General features: G+C 36.0%; 1 long non-coding RNA gene across 1 annotated transcript in view; it reads left to right on the top strand.

Moving 5' to 3' along the window:
• LOC109023288 (uncharacterized) overlaps positions 1-27,224 on the top strand; it is a 59,960-nt gene extending 32,736 nt beyond the window's left edge. The window contains exons 2-4 of the long non-coding RNA XR_008671563.2: positions 247-385; positions 26,631-26,948; positions 27,058-27,224. This is a non-coding gene — a long non-coding RNA (uncharacterized lncRNA). The remainder of the gene's footprint in view (positions 1-246; positions 386-26,630; positions 26,949-27,057) is intronic.
• The last annotated feature ends 291 nt before the right edge of the window (positions 27,225-27,515 follow it).

Genomic DNA, 27,515 nt, shown 5'->3' with positions numbered 1-27,515 from the left:
AGGGATCAAAGTGCAGTCTGAAGAGTCTGATCATCACTTAAACTTGGGGGCAAACAAACAAAGCAGAAAGAAGCTTGCCGGTTCCATTAAATTTTATTCTTGCACACTCAGTGAACCTGGAAGATGATTTTACATTTTAACTAACTAGGCTTTTTATTATTTGCAAAAGCTCCAATTTAAAGTCTTGACTGAAGATTCTTTAATTCATGCACAAACCACAAAATGTATTTTTTTTTTTTTTTGCAGCAACAGTGAGAGCTCAGAAATTCCCAGACTCTTTTGATGATAAGGTCCAAGAACTTGCCATGTGATCCATCACTACCAGACTCCCACAACTGCATTAGATTTGTTCAGGATTTTCATATAATTTTCATAACTGGCTAAGGTAGGTCATACTAACATAAAGTCCTAGCATGTATAATATTGAATTTGTTCTTTACCAATATCTTTTGGGATCTAAACCTGCTACTATATCCTTCTTTATATTATTACAGTGTTGAAGAACACATTTCCATTAGACATTATGTTTCTCATGTTTGAAGAACATTTTCTCTTGCTCAATATTTAGAAGTAGCATGACATGGTAGAAAAGCCTCTAGATTGATTATTAAGAGGCCTGGTTTTTCATCCTGTTATGTCTTGACTCATTTTTTATGATACTTTTGTATTATTTAAGTTGCTTTTGTTATAAGGAACAGAAGCTCACCCTAGCTAATGTAGGAAAAAAATAATTTCTTGGAGGATATAAGAAGATACAAGGATAGCTTATTTAAAAAGAAACCAGAAAAACTTTAGCAGCTTTTGGAATCCTGGTAGCAACAACAAAGAACTCATCAGGTACTGCTGATGGGATAAAACAGGTCCAAACCCTGTCAGTCTTCTTTTTCTTTCTTGTTTACTCCTTGCTCTGTCACAAATTTCAGATATAACATATCTTATTGGTCTAAATTGAAGAACATGAAGGGAAGCAAATCCTCTTGATTGATCTCCTAACTAGACTGGACCTAATGGGAGAAGACCACTTCCCTCAAAGCAAAATTCAAGTGTGTTAATGGGAAAAGAAAAAAAAAAGATATTGGCAAAATAACAAAATGCAAAAGGATGTGGCAAAAATAACAAGTGGTTCACTCAACCTTTATGCTTCCAAAGACGTCACCCCATATTGCTATGGTTTGTTTGATAGGAAATATTAGAAAAGAACCATAATAATTCAACTTGATAATTATATGTGTTTGAATGGGAGCCACTTTCTAGCAGTTCTTTCACTGCTTTGGACCATTTCCTTATTCTCCTATAGTAGGCTATAGATGTAGCTTTCAAACTGACAACATGGCATCTAGTTTTATTCATCATCCTCCTAACTGCTCATCCATAACTTTTAAAGTTATTCTAAAATATAATTTTGTGTCTTGGAAGCTTTCAGTGGCTTCAGCATTATCTATAGATAAACATAATACTGTTCCGTCGACATGTTTGGCAGAATTAGATGCCCATTCTGCTTAGCTATTACAGTATTCTGTCTATAACTTCTTTACAGTTCTCAAATCACTGAATAATTATTGTAGGACAGAGAAAACGTCTGTTTCAAACAAAAATATTTCAGATAATTATATATAATTCTGGCTTTCTTGCTGCTGCTGTTTTCTAAGACAATTCATATCTGCTTTAAAAAAAAATTGTATAGTTCCAGCCAGGCACTGTGGCTCACACCTGTAATCCCAGCAGTTTAGAAGGCAGAGGAAGAGCTCAGGAGTTCAAATCCAGCCTGCACAACATAGTGAGACTTCACCTCTCAAAAAAAAAAAAATTATTAGCTGGGCATTCTTTTACATGCCTGTAGTCTCAGCTACTTGGGAGGCTGAGGTAGGAAAATTACTTGAGCCCAAGAGGTTGAGGTTGAGGCTGCAGTGAGCTATGGTTGTGCCACTGCACTCCAGCCTGGGTGACAGAGTGAGTCCCTGTCTCTAAAATAAAATAAAATAAAATAAAATAAAATAAAATAAAATAAAATAAAAATAAAAATAAAAACTCATTATAGTTCCTTGTCACTTACAAAGGTTCATAGAGGAAAAATGAAAATTGATACATATTTAAGGAAAAACAGCAAAATTTTCAAAAACTCTGTAAGTTCTTCCATTCTGTTAAAAGGTTCAAACCTGGAGTGAACAGTTATTCATTTAATGGGCCACCTTAATGAATTTGTATATATACACAACTGACTTGAATTTCGTTCCTCTGTACAATCAAGTGACAGGTGACGTGAATTTTCATTTTCTGGTGACAACATGGGGTAGAGTGGTTTAAGGAGCCTGCAAAGCAGAATGAAAAACAAATTTGAAAAAGATTTTAAGGAATAGAAAGTCATGCAATGTGGAAAGTCTTTTCGGTTGGGGAATCTTCACAGTAAAACCAGCCAGTGAGGATTTCCCAGGATAGGAATTGCCAAAAGCTTGTGATAATAGTTGCATCCAGGTTGGGTGCAGTGGCTCACACCTGTAATCCCAATATTTTGGGAGGCCAAGGCAGGAGGCTTGCTTGAGTCCAGGAGTTTGAGACCAGCCTGGGCAACATGGCGAAACCATATCTCTACAAAAAATACAAAAAAATTAGCCAGGTGTCATGGCACGAGCCTGTAGTCCCAGCTACTCTGGAGACTGAGGAGGGAGGATCAATTGAGCCCAGGTGATAGAGGCTGCAGTGAGAAACATAAAAGTTAATCTATCATGCTAAAAATGTCATTGACATCGTGTCACTGCACCCCAGGCTGAATGATAGAGTGAGACCCTGTATCAAAAAAAAAAAAAAAAAAGTTCCATCCAGTATTTAATTTTAAGTCATTTGCTTTTCCATTTTTCCATACATTTTTTTTAATTATACTTTAAGTTCTGGGATACATGTGCAGAATGTGCAGGTTTGTTAAATAGGTAAGCATGTGCCATGGTGGTTTGCTCCACCCATCAACCCATCATCTACATTAGGTATTTCTCCTAGTGCTATCCCTCCCCTAGCCCCCCACCCCCAACAGGCCCCATGGTGTGATGTTCCCTTCCTTGTGTCCATGTGTTCTCGTTGTTCAACTCCCACTTATAAGTGAGGCATGCAGTGTTTTGTTTTCTGTTCCTGTGTTAGTTTGCTGAGAATGATGGTTTCCAGCTTCATCTATGTCCCTGCAAAGGACATGAACTCATTATTTTGTATGACTGCATAGTATTCCATGGTGTATGTGTACCATATTTTCTTTATCCAGTCTATCATTGATGGGCAGTTGGGTTGGTTCCAAGTCTTTGCTATTGTGAACAGTGCTGCAATAAACATACACGTGCATGTGTCTTTATAGTAGAATGATTTATAATAATCCTTTGAGTATCTACCCAGTAATGGGATTGCTGGGTCAAATGGTATTTCTGGATCTAGATACTTAAGGAATTGCCACACAGTCTTCCACAATGGTTAAACTAATTTACACTCCCACCAACAGTGTAATAGCATTCCTATTTCTTCATATCCTCTCCAGCATCTGTTGTTTCCTGACTTTTTAATAATCACCATTCTAACTGGCATGAGATGGTATCTCGTTGTGGTTTTGATTTGCATTTCTCCAATGACCAGTGATGATGAGTTTTTTTTCATATGTTTGTTGGCTGCATAAATGACTTCTTTTGAGAAGGGCCTGTTCATATCCTTTGCAGGCTTTTTGATGGGCTTGATTGTTTTTTCCTTGTAAATTTGTTTAAGTTCTTTGTAAATTCTGGATATTAGCCCTTTGTCAGATGGATAGATTGCAAAAATTTTCACCCATTCTGTAGGTTGCCTGTTCACTCTGATGATAGTTTCTTTTGCTGTGCAGAAGCTCTTTAGTTTAATTAGAGCCCATTTGTCAATTTTGGCTTTTGTTGCCATTGCTTTTGGTGATTTAGTCATGAAGTCTTTGTCCATGCCTATGTCCTGAATGGTATTGCCTAGGTTTTCTTCTACGGGAGGTTTTATGGTTGTAAGTCTTATGTTTAAGTCTTTAATCCATCTTGAGTTAATTATTGTGTAAGGTATAAGGATGTTGTCCAGTTTCAGTTTTCTGCATGTGGCTAGCTAGTTTTCCCAACACCATTTATTAAATAGGGAATCTTTTCCCTATTGCTTGTTTGTGTCAGGTTCTTCAAAGATCAGATTGTTGTAGATGGGTGGCATTATTTCTGAGGCTTCTGTTCTGTTCCATTAGTCTATATATCTGTTTTGGTACCAGTACCATGCTGTTTTAGTTACTGTAGGCTTGTGGTATAGTTTGAAGTTGCGTAATATGATGCCTCCAGCTTTGTTATTTTTGCTTAGGATTGTCTTGGCCATATGGGCTCTTTTTTGGTTCCATATGAAAGTTAAAGTAGTTTTTTCTAATTCTGTGAAAACAGTCAATGGTAGCTTGATGGGGTAGCATTGAATCTATAAATTACTTTGGCCAGTATGGCCAGTTTCGTGATATTGATTCTTCCTATCCATGAGCATGGAATGTTTTTCCATTTGTTTGTGTTCTCTCTTCTATTCTTGAGCAGCGGTTTATAGTTCTTCTTGAAGAGGCCTTTCAAGTTGTATTCCTAGGTATTTTATTCCCTTTGTAGCAATTGTGAATGAGAGTTCACTCATGACTTGGCTCTCTGTTTGTCTATTATTGTTGTATAGGAATGCTTGTGATTTTTGTACATTGATTTTGTATCTTGAGACTTTGCTGAAGTTGCTTATCAGCTTAAGGAGATTTTGGGCTGAGATGATGAGGTTTTCTAAATACACAATCATGGCATCTGCAAACAGAGACAATTTGACTTCTCTTCCTATCTAAATATCCTTTATTGCTTTCTCTTGCCTGTTTGCCCTGGCCAGAACTTCCAATACTGTGTTGAACAGGAGTGGTGAGAGAGGACATCCTTGTCTTGTACTGGTTTTCAAAGGGAATCCTTCCAGTTTTTCCCCATTCAGTATGATACTGGCTGTGGGTTTGTCATAAATAGCTCTTATTATTTTAAGATACATTCCATCAATACGGAGTTTATTGAGAGTTTTTGGCATGAAGGCGTGTTGAATTTCATCGAAGGCCCTTTCTGCATCTATTGAGATAACCATGTGGTTTTTGTCATTGGATCTGTTTATGTGATGGATTACGTTTATTGATTTGCATATGTTGAACCAGCCTTGTATCCCAGGGATGAAGCTGACTTGATCCCAGTTTTTGATGTGCTGCTGGATTCTGTTTGCCAGTATTTTATTGAGGATCTTCACATTGATGTTCATCAGGGATATTAGCCTGAAATTTTCCTTTTTTGTTGTGTCTCTGCCAGGTTTTGGTATCAGGATGATGCTGGCCTCATAAAATGAGTTAGGGAGGAGTCCCTCTTTTTCTATTGTTTGGATTAGTTTCAGAAGGAATGGTATCAACTCCTCTTTGTACCTCCGGTAGAATTTGGCTGTGAATCTGTCTGGTCCTGGGCTTTTTTGTATTGGTAGGCTATTAATTACTGCCTCAATTTCAGAACTTGTTATTGATCTGTTCAGGGATTCGACTTCTTGGTTTAGTCTTGGGAGGATGTATGTGTCCAGGAATTTATCTGTTTCTTCTAGATTTTTAAATTTGTGTAGAGTTGTTTGTAGTATTCCCTGATGGTAGTTTTTATTTCTGTGGGATCAGTGGTGATATCCCCTTCATCATTTTTTATTGTGTGTATTTGATTCTTCTCTCTTTTCTTTCTTATTAGTCTGGCAAGTGGTCAATCTATTTTGTTGATTTTTTTTTCAGAAAACCAGGTCCTGGATTCATTGATGTTTTGAAGGGTTTTTTTGTGTCTCTAGCTGCTTCAGTTCTGCCCTGATCTTGGTTATTTCTTGTCTTCTGCTAGCTTTTGAATTTGTTTGCTCTTGTGGCTCTAGTTCTTTTAATTGTGATGTTAGGGTGTCGATTTTAGATCTTTCCTGCTTTCTTCTGTAGGCATTTAGTGCTATAAATTTCCCTCTAAACATTGCTTTAGCTGTGTCCCAGAGATTCTGGTATGTTGTGTCTTTGTTCTCATTGGTTTCAAAGAACTTGGTTCTTTCTGCCTTAATTTCGTTATTTACCCAGCAGTCATTCAGGAGCAAGTTGTTCAGTTTCCATGTAGTTGTGTAGTTTTGAGTGAGTTTCTTAATCCTGAGTTCTAATTTGATTGCACTGTGGTCTGAGAAACTGTTATGATTTCCATTCTTTTGCATTGGCTGAGGAGTGTTTTACTTCCAATTATGTGGTCAATTTTAGAATAAGTCCGATGTGGTGCTGAGAAGAATGTATATTCTGTAGGTTTGGGATGGAGAGTTCTGTAGATATCTATTAGGTCTGCTTGGTCCAGAGCTGAGTTGAAGTCCTGAATATCTTTGTTAATTTTTTGTCTTGTTGATCTGTCTAATATTGACAGTGGGGTGTTACAGTCTCCCACTATTATTGTGTGGGAGTCTAAGTCTCTTTGTAGGTCTCTAAGAGATTGCTTTATGAATCTGGGTGTTCCTGTATTCGGTGCGTATATATTTGAGATAGTTAGCTCTTCTTGTTGCATTGATCCGTTTACCAATGTGTAGTGCCCTTCTTTGTCTTTTTTGATCTTTGTTGGTTTAAAGTCTGTTTTATCAGAGACTAAGATTGCAACCCCTGCTTTTTTTTTTTTTTGTACTTTCTATTTGCTTCGTAGATCTTCCTCCATCCCTTTATTTTGTGCCTATATGTATCTTTGCACATGAGATGGGTCTCCTGAATACAACACACTGACGGGTCTTGACTATCCAATTTGCCAGTCTGTGTCTTTTAACTGGAGCATTTAGCGCATTTACATTTCAGGTTAATATTGTTACGTGTGAATTTGATCCCGTCATTATGATGCTAGCTGGTTATTTTGCCCACTATTTGATGTGGTTTCATCATAGCATTGATGGTCTTTACAATTTGATATGTTTTTGCAGTGGCTGGTACTGGTTTTTCCTTTCCATATTCAGTGCTTCCCTCAGGAGCTCTTGTAAGGCAGGCCTGGTGGTGACAAAATCTCTCAGCATTTGCTTCTCTGTAAAGGATTTTATTTCTCCTTCACTTATGAAGCTTAGTTTGGGTGGATATTAAATTCTGGGTTGAAAATTCTCTTCTTTAAGAATGCTGAATATTGGCCCTCACTCTCATTTAGCTTGTAGAATTTCTGCAGAGAGATCCACTGTTAGTCTGATGGTCTTCCCTTTGTGGGTAACCTGACCTTTCTCTCTGGCTGCCCTTAACATTTTTTCCTTCATTTCAACCTTGGTGTATCTGATAATTATATGTGTTTGGGTTGCTCTTCTCAAGGAGTATCTTGGTGGTGTTCTTGGTATTTCCTGATTTTGGATGTTGGCCTGCCTTGCTGGGTTGGGGAAGTTCTCCTGGATAATATCCTGCAGAGTGTTTTCCAACTTGGTTCCATTCTCCCCATCACTTTCAGGTACACCAATCAAGCATAGGTTTGGTTTTTTTCACATAGTCCCATATTTCTTGGCTGCTTTGTTTGTCCCTTTTTATTCTTTTTTCTCTAATCTTGTCTTCATGCTTTATTTCATTAAATTGTTCTTCAATCTCTGATATCCATTTTTCCATTTGATCGATTTGGCTGTTGATACTTGTGTATGCTTCACGAAGTTCTAGTGCTGTTTTTCAGCTCTATCAGGTCACTTATGTTCTTCTAGAAACAGATTATTCTAGTTAGCAATTCCTCTAACCCTTTATCAAGGTTCTTAGCCTCCCTGCATTGGGTTAGAACATGCTCCTTTAGCTCGGAGGAGTTTGTGGTTACCCACCTTCTGAAGCCTACTTCTGTGAATTTGTCAAACTCATTCTCTGTCCAGTTTTGTTCCCTTGTTGTGAGGAATTGTGATCCTTTGGAGAGGAGGCTTTCTGGTTTTTGGAATTTTCAGCCTTTTTCTGCTGGCTTTTCCTCAACTTCGTGGATTTATCTACCTTTGGTCTTTGATGTTGGTGACCTTCAGATGGGGTTTCTAGGTGGACGTTCTTTTTTGTGGATGTTGCTATTCCTTTCCGTTTGTTAGTTTTCCTTCTAACAGTCAGGCCCCTCTGCTGCAGGTCTGCTAGAGTTTGCTGAAGGTCCACTCCAGACCCTGTTTGCCTGGGTATCACCATCGGAGGCTGCAGAACAGCAAAGATTGCTGCCTGTTCCTTCCTCTGGAAGCTTCGTCCCAGACGGGCACCTGCCAAATGCCAGCCGAAGCTCTCCAATATGAGGTGTCTGTCAACCCCTGCTGGGAGGCGTCTCCCATGCAGGAGGCATGGGGGTCAGGGACCAACTTGAGGAGGCAGTCTGTCCCTTAGCAGAGCTCGAGCGTTGTGCTGGGAGATTTGCTGTTCTCTTCAGAGTCAGCAGGCTGGAACATTTAAGTCTGCTGAAACTGTGTCCACAGCCACCCCTTCCCCCAGTTGATCTGTCCCAGGTAGATGGGAGTTTTATCTATAAGTCCCTGACTGAGGCTGCTGCCTTTCTTTCAGAGATTCCCTGACCAGAGAGGAGTAATCTAGAGAGGCCGTCTGGCTTTGCTGAACTGCAGTGGCCTCTGCCCAGTTCGAAATTCCTGGCGGCTTTGTTTACAGTGTGAGGGGAAAACTGTCTACTCAAGCCTCAGTAATGGTGGATGCTCCTCCCTGCACGAAGCTGGAGCATCCCAGGTTGACTTCAGACTGCTGTGCTGGCAGTGAGAATTTCAAGGCAGTGGATCTTAGCTTGCTGGGCTACATGTGGGTAGGATCCGCTGAACTAGACCACTGGGCTACCTGGCTTCAGCCCCCTTTCCAGGGAAGTGAATGGTTTTGTCTCACTGGCATTCCAGGAGCCACTGGGGTATGAAAAGACTCCTGCAGCTAGCTCAGTGTCTGCCCAATGACCACCCAGTTCTGTGCTTGAAACCCACGGCCCTGGTGGTGTAGGCACCCACGGGAATTTCCTGGTTTGTGGCTTGTGAAGACTGTGGGAAAAGCATAGTATGTGGGCCAAAGTGCACCGTTCCTCATGGCACAGTCCCTCATGGCTTCCCTTGGCTAGGGGAGAGAGTTCCCTGACTCCTTGCGCTTCCCTGGTGAGATGACTCCCACCCTGCTTCTCCTGGCCCTTTGTGGGCTGCACCCACTGTCTAACCAGTCCCAGTGAGATGAGCTGGGTACCTCAGTTGGAAATACAGAAATTATCCACCTTCTGCTTTGATCTCGCTGGGAGCTGCAGACTGAGCTGTTCCTATTCAGCTTTCTTGCCCATGACCTTTCCATGCCTTTATATTGGACATTGCGTCTATCATTTCAATATCCCTTCCCCTCTTCCCTGATTATGTGGCAACCATTTGGTTTAGATGAGATGAACCTTTTTTCTCCTCCAACAGTCATAGCAAATTAGTCTAAATGATCAGGTAATCTCATAATACTCTATCTACATAGCAATTAGTTTGAAAGTAGTCTAGGCTGAATCCATTCAACACTTTTCCTAACATGTTCTGAGACAGCACTGTTTCCTCTGCCTAGAACTCCCATCTTTCAGATGTCTACGTGACTTCTACAGTTTCTTCAAGTTTCTCTTTAAACGTACCTTCTCCATGAAGTTTTTCCTTTACTCCCCTAACTAAAACATAAACTATATCTTGTGCCCTTCTGTGATCACTGCATATTTATATTTATTGACTTGTTTATTATCTGTATCCCCAAAGAAAAATGCAACTCTGTGACAGCAGAAGTTTCTGAGTATTTTTTTCACTGTTAATTCCCCAATTCTTGGACCAATAACTGTTTGTTGAGTGAATAATTTTGTGTAGTTAGAGATTTATTTTTCTACCACATAAAACCAAAAATCCTAAGGGCTACAGCTCTGATTTAATGTCCATTCACTATACCATTATTGTTATTTTTTTTTTTTTAGAAAACTCAGTTAAATATGAAGATCTTATATTTCTGGGAACTTTGGGAAATATGAGATAAGTGATTTGTCCCTTTTAGGGTAACTTGGTCACAAAAAATGAAACATTGTTGTAAGAATGTATCAAGGAAAGTGGAGCGAAAGGCCAGTAGGAAAACCAAGACTCTCTGGAGAAGTCAACAGGTGAGAAAGAAGGCTATGTTTTTTAAACGTATACAGAATAGGAAAGCTAGTTCACGTAAATATTAAGGGAAGTGTGATAACTCAAGGCTGAGACTGGGTCTTTCCATTTATCATTGATCCAGTACACAGAGAAGGTGTTCAATAGATTGTTGTAGAAATGAAATAATACTGGAAAAGAGCTTGGAGTTGGAATTGCCACTAACTAGGTGTTAGATGTGTTATTTAGTCTGCTCTTGCTAGGCCTTAGTACCTTCATCTATAAAATAAAAGTGTTGGACTTCATAATTAAGTCCTTTTCAACTGTAAAATATCCTATAATTTTAACTGCTTATATATGAGTGGAGACATGCACATACTTTCATCTAATGGAAATAAAGATATAGTTCTTACAAATTTCCTTTGCAAATGTATTTTGGTTAATATAGCTGCCATCAATTTGGCTTATAAAATAGTGTTTTCAATGATCTTTTAGCATGATAGATTAACTTTTATGTTCCTAAAGCCATTTCCTCTGAATGCTGCTGAATTCACAATTCACTAATGGCAAGGATCCGATTAGAACTAATTTCGTAGTGATTCTTTGACATTTTCAAAAACAGAAATGTGTGTGCTTTTCTGAATAAAAGTCAGAGCATACCGTAAATTGTAAAAGTTACTATTAAAGTTCAGTCTAATATTGGATAGTAGTATGAAAGTAAAAGTGCCTGAAAGGCTAAACACTTGCAAAATGAGTTTCTTTAAAGTTTTTCCATCCTTCATTTCTTTTAGTTTTATCTCCCATAATTCTGTACACCCAGATCCACTAGACCTGTTTCCAGACTTCTGTCCCTGTCATTACCCACTTTGTCAGTTCCTCAGCTTCACTATTTGATAAAACTTAAAGAAGCTGATGGTGTTTAGCAGCATAGGCTAACAAGTCAGCCTCTCTCACTCACCAAGAGTGAGAAGTCAATGCAGAAACTCAGTCCTGTGGATAGGGTCTGTATAGGAGAGAACAGAGACTTCTAAGTGACATAAGCACCAGCAGTTTGTCCCTGAGTCCCAAATTAATGAATCTAGTACAAGAAAATTTGGGAGAGAAACACAATGTCTTAACATTTGTGACTGGGCAGCTTGATTATATTACTAGGAAGTACGACAATTTCAAATCTACTTCAATGATGGAGTTTTGCTTCTGGAAGAATTCTTCCCTAGGCTGGACTTAATTCAGAAACTAAATGATGGTCCTGTTCTACAACAAGAATTCATTAGTGGAGCAAGCCAGAGGAAGTAAAGGCAGGAGGAAGAAGGGAGCTAAAAATGCCTTTACTTTTATCATAAGGAACCAGTGAGGCAGACATAAGAAGGAACAATAAGGTTTAAGTGAGAGTATAATTGCTGAGGCTAAGGAAGTGGTTTAATAAAGAGTATAATTAATAATTTGAGTGAATTTCCATTTTATTCATAAGTTAAAATTTAATTTATGATATGTTAAAAATGGTATAAATTCAAAACTATTTTACAAAATCTATCAGAAAGGGGTCAGATTTCATACTGATGCACAGTTGTTTTTTAAAATAAAAATTCAACGTAAGTTTTCTTTTTCCTTCCCCAAACCAAAATATATCTTCCTTTTCTCCCTCTTTTTTTCTCTTCTTTCCTCCCTTCTTACCTTCCCTTCTCCCTTTCCTTTGAGTCCTGTAGGGCATAGCTAAATTTTATACAGGGGCCATGTTGAATGTGAAAGACAACGTGTTCAAAACTGCGCTCATATTCAATGAGTAAGTAGCTCACACTATGAGAGACCTACTGAGCTGATGGTGGTTTCAGGTCTCCCGTCTCGTGTTCGTTTTGGAGTAGACGTTTAATGACTGGAATAGCACATAAATTACCTGATTACTTTTGTATTTTTTTCTTTTTCTTTTTGGCCAAGTGTGCATAACTGAAATTTCAGAAGTTCAGTGCTATATGATATGACTATCTTATCATGCTGAAGAGAAGCTAAGGATATGGATTAGGAAAAGGCCATTTAAATACCTATTTAGGTGGTTATAAATGACATCTGAATAAAATTTATAAACAATATTGAGGAAATGTGAGCCAAATAACAGAGCTAATTAAGAAGTTTCTGGATCTGTTAAAGAAAGAGGCAATTATTGATGGAATTTTTGAAGAACACTGTTCCTTAAACTTTGGAAAGCCTAATTATCTTGAGCATTTGGGTAAAAATGCAGATTCTGGTCTCATTCCAGTAATTCTGATTCAGTAAGATCAGGATGGAAACCAGAAAAGAGAACTTTAAATGAACAAAAGGTGTTTTGGATGTTGGTGTCCTCTGGTCTCATTTTGAAGACCCAGGTTCTAGATGGAAAGAGAAGGAAAGACAATGACCATACATTGGGGTTAGTTTTGGCAAGGAAAATGCTGAGTTTTCTCCTGAAGGAGAAGAGAAGATTTTTAAAATGAAATTAAGAAAGAGCTAAACTGAGGTAAGAAAGAAGACAGTGGTCTTAATTTGGAAGATGAAATAGACTGAAAGATGATCTTTCAGGAGTCAGAGAATGGTGAAGAGCAACCAGGGGAAGCTTGAAAAGCATGGTTAAGGTTTGAAATAGCTCTTATAGCTGAGTGATTATGGCAAGGCACTGGGTCTGCTTGGGTCTTCATAATATTATCCGTTAAATGATGAGATTGGAGCATCATAAACTTGGAGGCCCTTCCCAACTATAAACAATTGTTCAATTGTTCCATGGGAGAAGTTTCCGTCAGCACATCATCTCTGAGTATAAAGTACTGCTATCCGTAACAGTTGTGACAGCAGGTATTTTCCTCCAGGCTCAGGGACAGGTCCTCTGAAGGCAACATATTTCCATCTTAAGGAAACATGATTTCAACTATAACCTCCATACTGCCTAACCTCTATTTTGACTCTAAGAATTATTTTCCTAAAGAGTGAACAATAAACATTGTTAAACAGCAGCGATTAGCCAGTTTAAAATTGGGTAGTATAAACTTTTGGAAAACTGAGTCTGTAAGATTCTACAATGTTGTCCCATTTTGGCAAGCAAATCAATCAGTAACTTGAAAGGCGATGATCTACCTCTAAATTATATATTTTTATTTTTTGTTTCTACTGCTCTTTTTCACTGTAGGCTTGGGATTTTTGTTGTTGTTATTCTTGTTTCAGTTTTTCCTGTCTCATCTCTTAACTTGACTCTCCTTATTGATGTTAACCATGAATGTTGGGAAAGCAGTTATACAGCATATATCCTTCTTGGAAAGAGAAAAAGAGATTCAGACAAGTACTTATACAGTTAGAAATTGCAATCCATTCTACTTTTGACTTAGTTATGGTAGATGGCAGCTCTCTGATCTCATGCTGATGAACAGATTGAATTATAAATGCAAAGCTAATATTTATTGGATGCTTACTGTGATTCAGGCCTCTCTAGCATCAAAAGAGAGTGCCCAAAGAGTTCCCTTGTATATAGAAAGTGTGATATTTAATTTTGTTAACTTGACTAGGCTGTGGATCCAATGTTTTTGTCAAACACCAGTCTAAGATGTTACTATGAAGACATTTCTTCAATGTGATTATCATTTAAATAAGTGGACTAAGTAAAGCAGTTTACCATCCATAATATGGGTGGGCCTTATCCCATTAGTTGAAGGTCTTAAGAAACAAGACCAAAGTTTCCTGAAGAAAAAGGAATTGTGCCTCCAGATTCCCTTTGGATGCAAGACTGCAACATCAACTCTTGCTGGAATTTCCGTCTTATCAGCCTGCCCTGCCCTGTGAATTTCTGACTTGCTAGCCCCTATAATCACATGAGCCAATTGCATAAAATCTCTGCTCTGTGTATGTTTATACATATATGTGTGTGTATATTTGTATGTGTGTGTGTATATATATGTATATGTATATATGTGTGTGTGTGTATATATATATCTGTGTTTATGATATATATGTCAGGGTTCTCCAGAAAAACAGAATCAATAGGAAAGCATATATATATATTGTATATATAATCTATAGAACCCTAATACAGAAGGCAATTGATGAAACATGGAACCTCCTAATGGGTCAGTGGCTTCAATCTATTTGGAATGAAGAACATTGCCAAGACTCAGATGAAAGGCACAAACTTTTTACCCAGGAAAATGTGTTTGCAGGTACACACATATAAAATTTTGCACACCTACTCATGCAAGGTATCCGAGGATTAATCCTTGTACTGGGTTTAGATATCAAACTGATTTGTTTCTAAGTAAAATGCAATGAGACCTTCTAGGTTGGAGGTCTTATTGATTTTCACTCAGATTGCAGATAGAAGTTAAAGGCCAAAAATGTGGTGCGCAGATAAGAATATTATTTACAATCTTCTTCTGGAAGGACCTGAAACAAAAAAACTGCTTCTGTTGATGCACTTTTGAAGGACATTAAAATTGCAAAATGCACACATCCTGAGGCAGCATAGCATATAAAGCCAAAAAGTTAATGGGATGGGAGGGCTCCCACATGACAGTTGAATTGACACAATCATTTTACCAAACACACTCAGAAACTCAACTACTGGAATGAGCATGAGAAATAGGTAAAAATAAGAGCAACCCAAATAGGCGCTGATTCTTAATCCCAAATTGTCAGTGGAAGATTGCATAAATTCCTCCCAGAATCTAGAATATGCCTATTCTTTGTTTCTTGTTACTTTATGGAAAATTATTCCTTTTAAGATGATTTTGAGATATTTCAAAGAAAATTTTAGAGAGTTGATTTTCAAAGGGCTACTGTCTCAAGTGATGATCTTTGACCCATAAATATGAGCAAAAAGTGGCTGCTAGAAATTAGTACAAAGAGGACTCAGATTCTGTAAAAGTTTAGTAAAAACAAAAAAAAACTGTATAAAATAGAGCAACACAAAATATGAAGGATATCATTTGTTGAATTTAAAAGATCAGAGATCTTCAGTTAAATATTTTGTAGGTTAACTCATTTTTTGCATATATCAAAAAAATCTTGTTCTGTCATCTCAACATATATATGTACGACTTCTTATTAAGTCATTGTACTTTAATTTAATGCTACACTGTTATCAAAAATATTCAAACCCTCGTATACAAAAATTGTAAGCTGAGAAATGAAGAATGCTATCATAGCATTGTTTATAGTTTTGCAATGAATTTAATGCTAGGCAAGTTCAGGCATATCTAAAGGTGCAGGCTGAAATTATAGAGTAAGATTTTGTTAAGGATTGGCAAGTCATGTTATAACAAATTCTGTGTATTAACATAGTACGAAGGTTAATTTTATGTGTCAACTTGACTAAGCCACAGTATACTTATATTTTGGCCAAACACTGTTCTGGTGTGTCTGTGAGGGTGTTTTTGGATGGGATTAACATTTCAATTGGTAGAATGAATAAAGCAGATTGCCCTCCCTTTTGAGGGTGGGTCTGGGTTCAATCAGTTGATGGTCTCACTTAAACTGAAACATCAGCTCTTCCTAGGTCTCAAATTTGTCAGACTTCGGACTGGAACTACACCATCCGCTATCCTGGATCTCTAGTTTAGTGACTCACCCTGCAGATTTTGGGACTTGTCAGTCTCTATAATTGGGCCAATTCTTCATAATAAATCTCTTTCTCTGTCTATGTATATACATTCTATTAGTTCTGTTTCTCTGGAGAATACTGACCAATGCAAATAGTATTAAAATAGTTTTAGCGCTTATTATAAATTTTGGATGCTTCTATGTTTTCTATGATAGTGGTATTGTAGGCTTTATATTCTTGCATACCTTTAATATTTACAAAGATTACATTTTTCAAATGTTTAAAATTACTCTTAAAACTAAAATTATTGTTAAAATATGAAAAATATGGAAAGAATCTTGTGATAAGATTGATCTGGTTTAAGATGATATAAGATGTTGTATTATGTTAATAAGGTTATTCAGTTGATGTTGTCCACATTAATAAAAACATAGAATAAAATATTTTGCCAGAAATTCTATAAAATCACTAGAAATTTAAAGACAAAATATAGCAAGAAAGAAAGAGACAAGTTATTTTTGTTGGGATCATTTTTATGGCAACAAAAGTTACTCAAATCCTTGATACGTTTATGCAGTGAAATTTTGAAAAGAGTTTTACAATCTCTGCCAAGTCACTACATCATGAAACAAAACAAAGTGAGCAGAAAAATAGGCTTTCAAATTCTTTCAGAATAAATGAAACAGCTTAATGTTATCGAAAATTTATGCAAACACAGTTTGAATCTGATGCTGAAAATGCACTTATTAAATGACATTCTATTATATTGTAACAATTAAATTAGATTAGCAGGCAGCTACAAAAATACAATTAGTACATTGTCTGAAAATGAAGCTAAGAGAAGAATGTGCATAGAAGTTATTTGACAATTAGTTTATAGACTGACATGTGAAATCTTCACAATTCAACTGGACAAGAGAAAAAATAGTTCAGAGCTCCCTATTTGCTTATTTTTATACGATATGTGATACAAGGAAACTTATTACTTTACAAATCACTTGGCATAAGCAGAAACAGAAATCTGGTTTAAAATTGTGAGGAAATAATTCAGTAAAAATCAGCATAAGTTCTCTAAATTTTAAAATATAACAGAAATGAATATTTCATTATGAAGATTTAAGTTTCAATCTGTTTATCCATGCTTTTTCAAAATGAACACAGCTGTAATTATGTGCCATACTGTAAGCTAATTCATGTGTTAAGTGGTATTTGTAAACATTATCTCACTTAATATCCTATGAGGTAGATATAATTAGCATTACGAATTTACATCTCAAGTAAACGATTTAAAGAAGTCAAGGTCAAATAGCAATTAAATGGGGGAGGCAGAGCTCTAGTTGCAGGTCGTTCACCCTTCAAACCTTATTCCTTTAACAGCTATTATATTATAACTTGTAAGAATTCAACTTTGAAATAATAGTTTTCTCTAAATCCTCTTTCATGCTTGTGGATCAGTTAAATTAAAGTGTGTCATGAGATTGCAAAGCATGTCATTCAAAACTATTAGATTTAGAAACTAATTTTCTATGTGAATTCAGACTTTCTTCTAAAGGTAAACCAAATTAAATAAAGAAATTAATTAAATGTTGATGTTGAGGCTACTGTGATATACATACCAGTAATTTAAAAATTTATAGAAACACTATCATTGTTCTCATTTAATTACTTTCTATTAAGTAACCATTTTAAATTTAAACTTAGAAAATGTGGTTGTACTAAAGTTAACACTTTCATCTCTTCCTTGAGTTCAAGATTTGACTTGAAAAATTACAAATTTTATACAAAATGAACATTTATTTATGACAAATTCTCTATTGTCTCATATTTATGACAAAAACCACTATACACCCCAAAATTATCTCACATCCAGGTCTTCAAACTGAATCCTGAATTCTTATCAATGAACTGTGCTGTTTACAGATAAGTTTGTCGCAATACATTAAAAATATTTAAATAATCATAGTTTTAAAACTAATAAAAGAAACCAAAGTAAACATAATCAGTAGTTTTTTCAAGAAAAAGTTAACTTTAGATATATAATTTTTAGTATATAATTTTTTTATTAGAGATTTACTAAGCTATCAAAAATAAAAGTCTGTTTGGTTTTTATTTATTTTAATTTCCTATATAATTTGACATGTAAAATTTCAGTTTTGCTGCAATCGTAGATAGATAAAACTTTTGAACATTTTGCTTATTTGATAATTACTTTTAAGAAATTACCTTCACCTGCATTGTGTTTCCATTTTACTATAGAATCATATCACTCTCTACCTCAAAAATAGCTTCTTTCCTATAATCTATTCTTTCATAATAATAGTATCTGGAATTTTATACTTTAGTGTTTAAATAGATTATTTTCTTGTTTTTCAATCAGATAGTGCATAAAACATTTCATGAGCCTTTAAATACTGCTTTGTTCTTAACAGCAGGTTATCAAAATAAAAAGTTCTATGATTAGTGGTATATATCAAATTCAAATAACAAAATACATGCAATAATTTCTTTTTTATCTTCCTAATACTACATGGCCAATTTCACGTTCAACCATGTCAGAATTATCTGTGACCAAAATATGCAGAGCATCAATTTGTAATGGCTTGTAAATATAGGTCTACATGTTGTGGGATTAATATTTTTCATGCACAGCAAATCAGAACAAACATATTTTCTTCAGTCATGTCAGACCCTGACAATGTCATATTCACACGCCCTTCACAACCAAGACCAAGACATTCACAGTTTGTAAAGAGACTGAGTTGATAAGTGACAGAAACTGACAAGCACCAGCTTCAGATATCATTTTAGAGATCCTGCATTTATGATTTATGTAAAATGTATAAATCAGTGTACCCAAAATTACATTTTTAGTAATAGAATGATAGTAAGTTCATCTCCTTCAAACAGCAAAGAAAACAAGCCTATTTACCTTTTCCTTACTTAATAATTTCCTAGTTAATAATTTAGGCATTTTGTAATATTTATTATAGTTTAAGCTTATTAATAATGACAAACGTAGTAAAGACACCTGATTTGAAGTAGAAAAGAGGGGTATAAAAAGATACCTAGGGGCCAGATAGACTTATTAGCTGGATGACTTTGACAACTTTCTTAATCCTCTAAGTAGCAATTTTTAAAATCTGAAATATGAAATATGAGAATATTAAGGACTACCTCACATGTTTTTGTGGGGATTAAATTTTTAATCAGTACAAAATTACTAGTGCAATCTGGCTGGAAGTAGGTACAGTACTCAGTAAACATTCATTCTCTGCCCTTGTTTTTTCAGTGTTTTTCTCTCATTAACTATCTAGAATTATGTTACCCAACATGGTAACCACCAACCATTTGAGTGTATTGAGCACTTGAGGTGTGGCTATTCTGAAATGAGATGTGTTGCAAGTGAAAAATATATACTAGATTTTGAAGACTTATGATAAAAAATGCAAAATATATAATTTAATATTTATATTGATTATGTGTTAAAATGGTACTATTTTATATATATTACTGTGCATTAAATACAGTATTAAATGAATTTCATGTTTCTTTTTCTTAATTTTAAATTACATATGTATTTGTGTCTCACATTGTATCTCTATTTAATAGTGCTTACCTAGAAACGAAAAGATTTTAGAATTCCAAGATTTTAATAAAATTCCCAATTTATATAAAAAAGAAAAAGGTTTAACTATGCTTTCATATTTTAGATTCCTTGTAGAAACAAATAATATATTATTACAATCTTATAAAAAGAAAATCAAATCATATCAGCTAACAAAACAGAGTTACAAGGTGAAAAGGAGTTTTTCTTCATCTACTACAATTTAAAAAATGGGAATAAAGTAGAAAAAAATCATATTGTTATCCTTGTTCTCCCTGCCTTGAATATAATGGCTGTATAGGGCATCGCTCAAGCCCATATTCTTTACAGCCAAAGAAGTCAAGTGTTCTCCCGAACTACCTAAGATTTATTGAGGTCTTGACCAGTCAGATTCCTTAACCTAGAGAGGGCCATAGCCAATTTCTCAGAAGGCAGAGAGAGTGACAGGAGGAACTGCTAGTACTAGATATTCTGAGCAACTTCTATATACCACAATAAAGCATGCTTTGTAAAAGGCAAGTCTGCTCATGTCTTTTTCCTTCTTAAAATCTTCAATTACTCCTCACAGTTTTTACGAGAAAGCTAGAAGTCTAATTTCTTGAACAGAAGTTTCCCTTGTTAACATATACAATTGTTTTTTCTCCTTTTCCCTATAAAGGTGTGGAGCATTACAGGGGTAGGAGTCCTCTCTGCCTCATGCCTGCTTTAGGCCATGCAGTCCAGCCTTACCTGGCCTAGCCACACTTCTGGTGTAATAAGAGCATGTGAAAAATGTTTGCTTTGCTATTATTCTGCTTGTAAGTTTTCTTTTCCCCCAAAAAAACACTCATGTTCTTTATACCTGTCCTCTTAGCATGTATGTTCCAGTGAAGAGACAAACAGATAATAATTAAGAGAGATATCTTAAATATATAGAATTAGATAGTGATAACTACTAAGGAAAAACAAGTATTGAAGAGGAATAAGAAGTGCTCATTACAGAAGTTTGGGTTTTAGATGGGGTGGTGCTATGGTCTGTATGTTTGTGTCCCCCTACCAAATTCATATGTGGGAACCCAATCGCCAAGGTGACACTATAAGGAGGTGACACTTTTGGTAAGTGATTAGATCATAAGCCCACAGCTGTCATGAGCAGATTAGTGTTCTTATAAAAGAGGCTCCAGAGAGCTGCCTTGCTCCTTTCACCATATGAGGACACAGCAAGAAGGTGCCATCTATAAACCAGAAAGCAGACCCTCACTAGCCACAGAGCCTGCAGGTCATTGATCTTGGACTTCTCAGCCTCCAGTACTATGAGAAATGAATTTTTTTGTTTGTAAGATACAACATATTGTACTGACCAAAAGCAAAAACAAAATGAAGTAGAATAGAAAATAATATCATTTGCTGCAGCAAAAATAGGAATTATTTCAAACTCATATACCCACATTCAGCTATGTGTTTACTGAGAAATGATATATAGTGTGTTTCTTAATGTGGGTCATGTACAGAGAGTTCGAAAAATACTATGCTGGCTGATAAGAGGACTTCTCAAATAGCATCTGCTATAGAGAAGTTAAGAAAATGAAGAAGGCCAAGAAGATGTGATGGGCTCTTATCTCCAGGAAAAATGAAAGCCTAGGGCTAAATGAAGGTAGTAAGGCATCCACTTATCCCATCTGTTGAATTAGAGATTTTTTTAAAACTGCATTTAATGGCTAGAGTTTCTTGTTCTTTTTATTTTGATGTCCATCGTATGCTTTCGTGCAAGGGTATAGTTGTGTGTATTTATGTGATTTACCATAGTGGCCAACAGTACAAGCCTGAAAAGAAAATATAAAGAGCCCATATACTTATTTTCAAAAGAAGTAAGGAAAATGAGAATAGAAGCCAGGCATGGAGGTACATTCCTATAGTCCCTTCTGCTGGGGGAGGTAGATGTGGAAGAATTGCTTGAGCACAGGAGTTAGAGGTTGCAGTGAGCTATTATCATGCTGCTGCACTCTAGGCTGGGAAATAGAGCAAGATCCTATTTCCTAAAAAAAAAAAAAAAAGAAAATTGAGAACAGAACCCCAAAAGATGGAATGAGAGTGGAGAAGGCTAAGTCTGTGAGAGCTGCTGCAAAGCGAGAAGATAATGGAGAACGAGCTCCAGAGACCTGTGGAAAGAATTAAGAGCTGAGCTTTATGAAGGCCCATGTTAGATTTTCAAACCCAGTCCACAAAGGCATTTTCTAAGACTCAATCTTGATTCTTTGATAAATCTCCCTACATTACCTTCCTCATTAAATGTGTCTCTTTTGATTCTGCAATTATTATTTTAATGCAGATGATTCTTAATAAATCTCTACCTATAAACATAGTTTTCCTGAGTTCCATTGTAGCATCTTCAAATGCCTGCTAAGCAGTTCTTTGAATATTTCTTTCATTGCATTTTCTGGCTCCCAGCCTGAGAACCTAAACTGCATTCAGGACTATCCATATACGTCTGGAGAGCTGGCAGTTCAGGCCTATTAGGGATAACTGTGCGTGAGAAAATGAAACATCTTTTAGTCTCTCCTAAAGGTATAAGTAGGGAAAAATCAAACTCTTTAAAGTTGATTAAAAAAATAAGAAGATAAATACCTCTACAGTCCAGGTGGTGGGCCACCATGAACCTACACCAAAAGAGCAACCAGAGCTAGAAGGAGCTATCCTCCTCTAAGCTCAGAGCAGGAGGGAAATAGAGGGGAACCTTAAGGAGATTTCCTAAACAAAGAAAGGAAGACTTTTTTTTCTTGAATTCAATGGTATGTGTTTGTGTTTGGACATTCCTGTGTTTTCTTGTTTTAAATTTTAATTTGTTTTCTTTAGAGACAGTGTCTTATTCTGTCGCCCCAGCTGGAGTGCAGTGGTACAACCATAGCTCACTGCAGCCTCTACCTCCTAGGCTCAGGTGATCCTCCTGCCTCAGCCTCCCAAGTAGCTGGGACTACAGGCACATGCTACCACACCTAGCTTTTTTTTTTCCTTGTAGAGACAGGGTCTCATTATGTTTCCCAGGCTGGTCTTGAATTCCTGGGCTCAAGCAATCCTTCTGCCTTGACCTCGCAAAGTGTTGGAGTTGCAGGTGTGAGCTACTGTGCCCAGGTCCCTGTGTTTTCTTGGAAGAAGTACTTAACTATTTCTACGTTGTTTCTGCTCTGTTGTGCCTACAAACTGTCGTTCTTTGGAGAAACATGAACTACTTTTAGATTAACATTACTTCAAACATTTTGAAATCTCCATCAATTTCCTAGTTTTGTCTTTCCCATTTGGATCTATTGATGCCCTTCAATTCTAAGGAAGTTACACTTTATATTATTATTTTCATTTCCCATTGAGCAAAACTAAGAATTACATCAAACTCTGAAACCCAGAATCAAAGCTCCAACCCTGATTTTCTTCATAGCCAAACAAGGTGTGTAAGCCAGTGATTCACATGCCTGCCCTCAGTGGCAAATTGAGTTGGTTTTACCTTAGACCTGATTGGAGATCTACGCCTGCCCAGGCAGGATTAGAAGGAAGTTTTAGCAAGAGATGGCCTTGAGCCAAAGTCACTTGTCAGAGGAGTCCCACATCTCCGAGGAACAGGCTTACCTCAGTATCCATGCCAGGCTCAGCCATTGATTGGGAGCAGCCCTTGGGAACTGTGACCTCAGCACAAGCACACAGATAATTTTAGCATAACATCTGGAACTTTTGGTAAATTATTCTCCTCTAGGCCGGAGTACAGTGGTGTGGATTGTAGCTTACTGCCACCTGGAACTCTTGTGTTCAGGTGATCTACTTCAGCCTCCCAAGTAGCTGGGATTATAGGTAGGCACCACTGTACCCTGAAATGTAAATTATGATCAGTTCAATTCCGTGCTTCTGTGTTCTTGTGAAAAAATTGGGAGCGAGGGAAGGAGGGGGGAGAGAGAGAGACAGAGAGAGAGAGACATATTTATCATCAAAATATTAATTTCGATATAAAAAGTTTAATGAATGTCTCTATCCTGATTGTTCTTAATTTAGCAAGAAGAAAAAATCATATTCTCTATGGAAATAATCTCACATTTGTTTTTCTATATTAAAAGTTAAATTTGTGATTTTTTCTATGTTTATATAATTTTCTCAATAATGCAGATTTTCATTATAGTTATAAAATAGAACTGGATTTGGCTCATTATCTAATGGAGTGGAATTAGGAAGTTCCAAATGGTGTAGAAACATTATTCGTGTGATAGAATGAGATTAACAAACTATATAGAATTCCATATTGTTTAGCAGTGTCAGGGAGACTAAGAGAAACATACTGGAGAGGACTTAGATATATCAACTATTATTTCCATTATACAGGTAGGAAGTCAAGGCTCAGAAAATTTGGATATTGATTCATCCATGAGAGTAGGACGGCCTTCAAATTACTGCAGAAACTTTTTTCCCAGAAGTCAGCTTTTATCCTTAGAGTTGTTTCTTAATTCCAAGCCATTTGCACATTTGTTTTTGTCCTCCCACAGTTCCCACGAATTTAGTCTTCTTATTTATTTTTCTGTATATATCAGTACATATGTTTCTACCAGCGTTCCTCTTCCCCATTGGAAGATAGTCCTAGAGTCAGTACTGTGGTTAAGAGAATGTCACTTGTGTAAGTTACATAAAATTTCTAAATATTTTTCTGAACTTGGAGCATCAAATGAGCTCATGTATTGGTAAGAATATTAAACTATATAAAGCACTTAATACACACAAAAGCTATTTTGGGGGATTATGGAGAGTACAGACTCTATCTGAACCAAGTTGCTTGCATAGAAAAATGCTGAAGAAGATTTCCAACCTAAAAATAAGTGAAAAACCAATGTGTTCAGAAGGCTGAAACTTGGATAGGCTCAGGTAGCCAATAATTGAGTTATGAGAATGAGAAAAATAAGAGGGGGAAATAATTAAATAATCTCCCTGCTGATTAAAGTGATTGATAGAGAAATGACTAGCCCTGTGTTTTCTTTTTAAATCTATAAGTAATTTGCCTTTTTGGCCCCTTCTCTTTATCTTATCTTCGTCTTTCCTTGTAAACAATGGCAAGTTGCTGAACACAGAGAAAATGCCAACAAAAGCCAACTGGGAAAAAGAGAAAGAATAAAATTTATTTTATTTATTTCTATTACTCTTTAAATTGCATAAACTATAAAGCTCCACATGAGATAGCTACACTTCTGAAGTATTAGTTGTCATTAATTACACTTTTAACAGAATAGTAGCCATTCAGTTATCCTATTGCCAAGCAGCACTAATGCCATGACATTCTGTGGTCCAGAAGTTAAACTAAGGTATTACATAGAAACGGTGGAACCAAGTCAACATTTTTATATAACACCTACTAAACACACTTAGTATTATGTGTACTGCTATTTTCAGGATCAAAAAAATGACTTCTTATCTATAGTAATACAATTTTATATGAGACAACATACTCACAGATATGGACAAAAAATAAAATCACAAATACATTAAGCCTACTTAGATTTTTAAAAATCTCGCTATTATACTTTTAAACTAATGTTGTGTGAGAGTTAAAATTCAGCATTAAAGAAAGAACTTGTTGTTTCATCCTTGTGAAGTTCATCAAATGTACTTAAGGCATCTGTTATAAGTCCTCTACATCAGGCAGAAATTAGTATTAAGAGTTTTAAATCATGTCCATCCTTTCAAATGGTTTAAAATATGCTTATGTAGAGTTACTAAGAATAATCAAGTATTTTTATTGTAATAAGTAATTTGAAAAATACCCATTATAAATCATCTAAAAACATTCTTGCTGAAAACACAATTTACCATGAGCTTGAAAATGTACTTTTGCTTTTCATATTCTTAGTTCTATATTTTGATTTAGGTTTTTAATCAGATCTTTTTCATAGATCAAACCCTACCCTAGCTCTGCCCAAGGTTATGCAATTTAACAGAGGACAGCATTTTGTACTCAGCAAGTTTTACAGGGTAGAACGAAAACATGTTTGTAGATTAATGATGTAGTATTCTTTATGATTAAATTTTCAAATGGAGAGTCATAGCATCAAGTAGTGGAAATAACACTGGGGCTGGAGTTAGGACTGAATCTGAGCTCATTTATGGGTGGAATGACCTTGGGAAGCCATCTGCTCTCTGCAAGGCTGTTTTTATCTTCAGTATAAGGGGATGATAAAATCCAACTAATAGTGTCATGGAGAGTCAGCTTTGTAAAAGCCCATAGTTTAGTGTCAGTTTTCTACTTGTTAGTCAATAAATATGTGTTTATTACTTTTATAAGAAAGAAGAGAGGGTTTTATACTTCAGCAAGATTTATTCAAAGCTTTTCTTAGTTCATAACTGTTTTTAGCTATTTAGATACATTAATAGGTCTAATTTACTCATGAAATAACCGGGTAAGTTTAGTTTTGGAAGGATTACTGCATTTATTTGACAGAATCATTCCTAATTTTATTGTTTTACTTGGTGAGAGAAAAGGTGTATGGCTACTTTATATATACACAGCCAAGTTTAGTACATAAAGAAAAATCTACAGGTTTATAGAACCTCTAAAATTTTAGTTGCTTTCTGTTTCAGCTGAGGAAAACACACACACCCCAAAAAACGTTACCCAGGATTTTTTTTTCTTTCTAGCAAATCTAAGGCAGTTCAGCAACTCTATAACTGTAACTGTTTTCCCTTGAGATTTCGTGGGCAATTGGTAGAAATCATATGGAAAAATATAGCTTGGAAGTGACCTCTAGGTTTCATTTCCTTAGCTGCTGGAAGAGGGATGTATTTTGAGAAGCAGTATGTTTAAGCTCCAGGAGATTAGGGTGTGGGTATGAGCTACGACAGTGTTGGTTGTTGTTTGATGAGGTGACTTATTTGTGGAGTAGGGCTGACAACTTTGTTGGAAGCTAGGTGATCTCACCCTGAGGGTCCGAACTGTAGACCCATGCAAGAAGATAAATGGAAAACCTGGCTTGACAGTGTTGAAGTGTTAGAGGGAACTCAAAGATGCTGTTCATCTGGATTGACCTTCAGGTTGAAACTAGGTAAAGTGTGCTACATGTTTGTTTGCCGTGAAGTGCTCCTGAGTCATACAGAAAGACAGGGTTTTTTTTTCTTATTTAAATCAATTCTTTAACATAAAATGTTAACAAAAACATCTAGCCTAGGGTTTCAAAATGTATTCAACACAGAAATCTTGAAAATATTTAATGCATCAAATAATTTTCCCTAACCTGTGAGATATCTTGCACTAAAAATGTCTTTCTGCTGAAGTATTTTCTGAAATATTAGTTTCCACTTTTACTTTTTTCTCCCAGGACATCCATTCCTCTGAACCAAAGCAGCTCTCTTATTTTATTTTCTCCTTTTTTTATTTTTTTCTAGTTCTGAAATAACCCATCTTGAAGACATAAACAATGTGCATTGATGGCTAGCCAGACTCTGTCCTGCCACAGTTCTCCTCCTGCTCTTCATTTCTTACCCCAAGGAGTAGTAAATATGAATCCTGACCCACCAATGCAGTCCCAGAACTGAGAAAAGATTCACTGCAGCTAAACAGTGGGTAGAAATAAAAACAATGACTCAATTCAATAATATTAAGTGTGTTGGGAAGACAGTCTCCAAGAGAAACGATAAATAACCTACATAATGAAGAATTAGTTAGCAGTGTTATGTAAATATTGTAGCAGCATCAATGAGGAGGTAAGCAGAAGTATTTTAAGACAGTATATTATACAATACACTGTGCACTGTTTCCTGGTGATAAGGTTTTTAAAGCATCTTTATAAGCTCTTCTTCTCTGTTGTGACAGGATTATTTTTGCACCTTTGGAAAGCAACTGAAAAAGGAAGCCTGGAAAAAATCCTGCCTAACAAAGCAGCAGTACTCAAATAGCTTTAACTATAAGAAAGAACTGATTCAAGATATGAGAAGAGATTTAAGATATAAGATTAAATATAAGTGTAAATGATATCCTCATTTTTATTGAAACGCTGTGTATTCCTATTATTTCAGTGAAATGTTAAATGGCAAAGGATGCATTTTTTAGATTATTTTTTTCACTGAATTTTAAACAGTCTTTGAAGCAGATATTTCATATAACAACATCCAGAAACAATAACACATATGTGGATAAAGTTGAGTGGTTGGATAATGTATTGTGCAAATTATCAAGAAGAAAACCATCTTAAAGAAATATTTTAGCTTAACAGCATCAATAAATGGGACACCTAGTTCACTTAAAAAAATTGACAATGAATGTTTTCCTCC

Source organism: Gorilla gorilla, chromosome 15 (genome assembly GCF_029281585.2).
Source record: "Gorilla gorilla gorilla isolate KB3781 chromosome 15, NHGRI_mGorGor1-v2.1_pri, whole genome shotgun sequence".
NCBI classification, from domain to species: Eukaryota; Metazoa; Chordata; class Mammalia; order Primates; family Hominidae; genus Gorilla; species Gorilla gorilla.
This window is presented reverse-complemented; position numbering and strand designations above follow the sequence as displayed.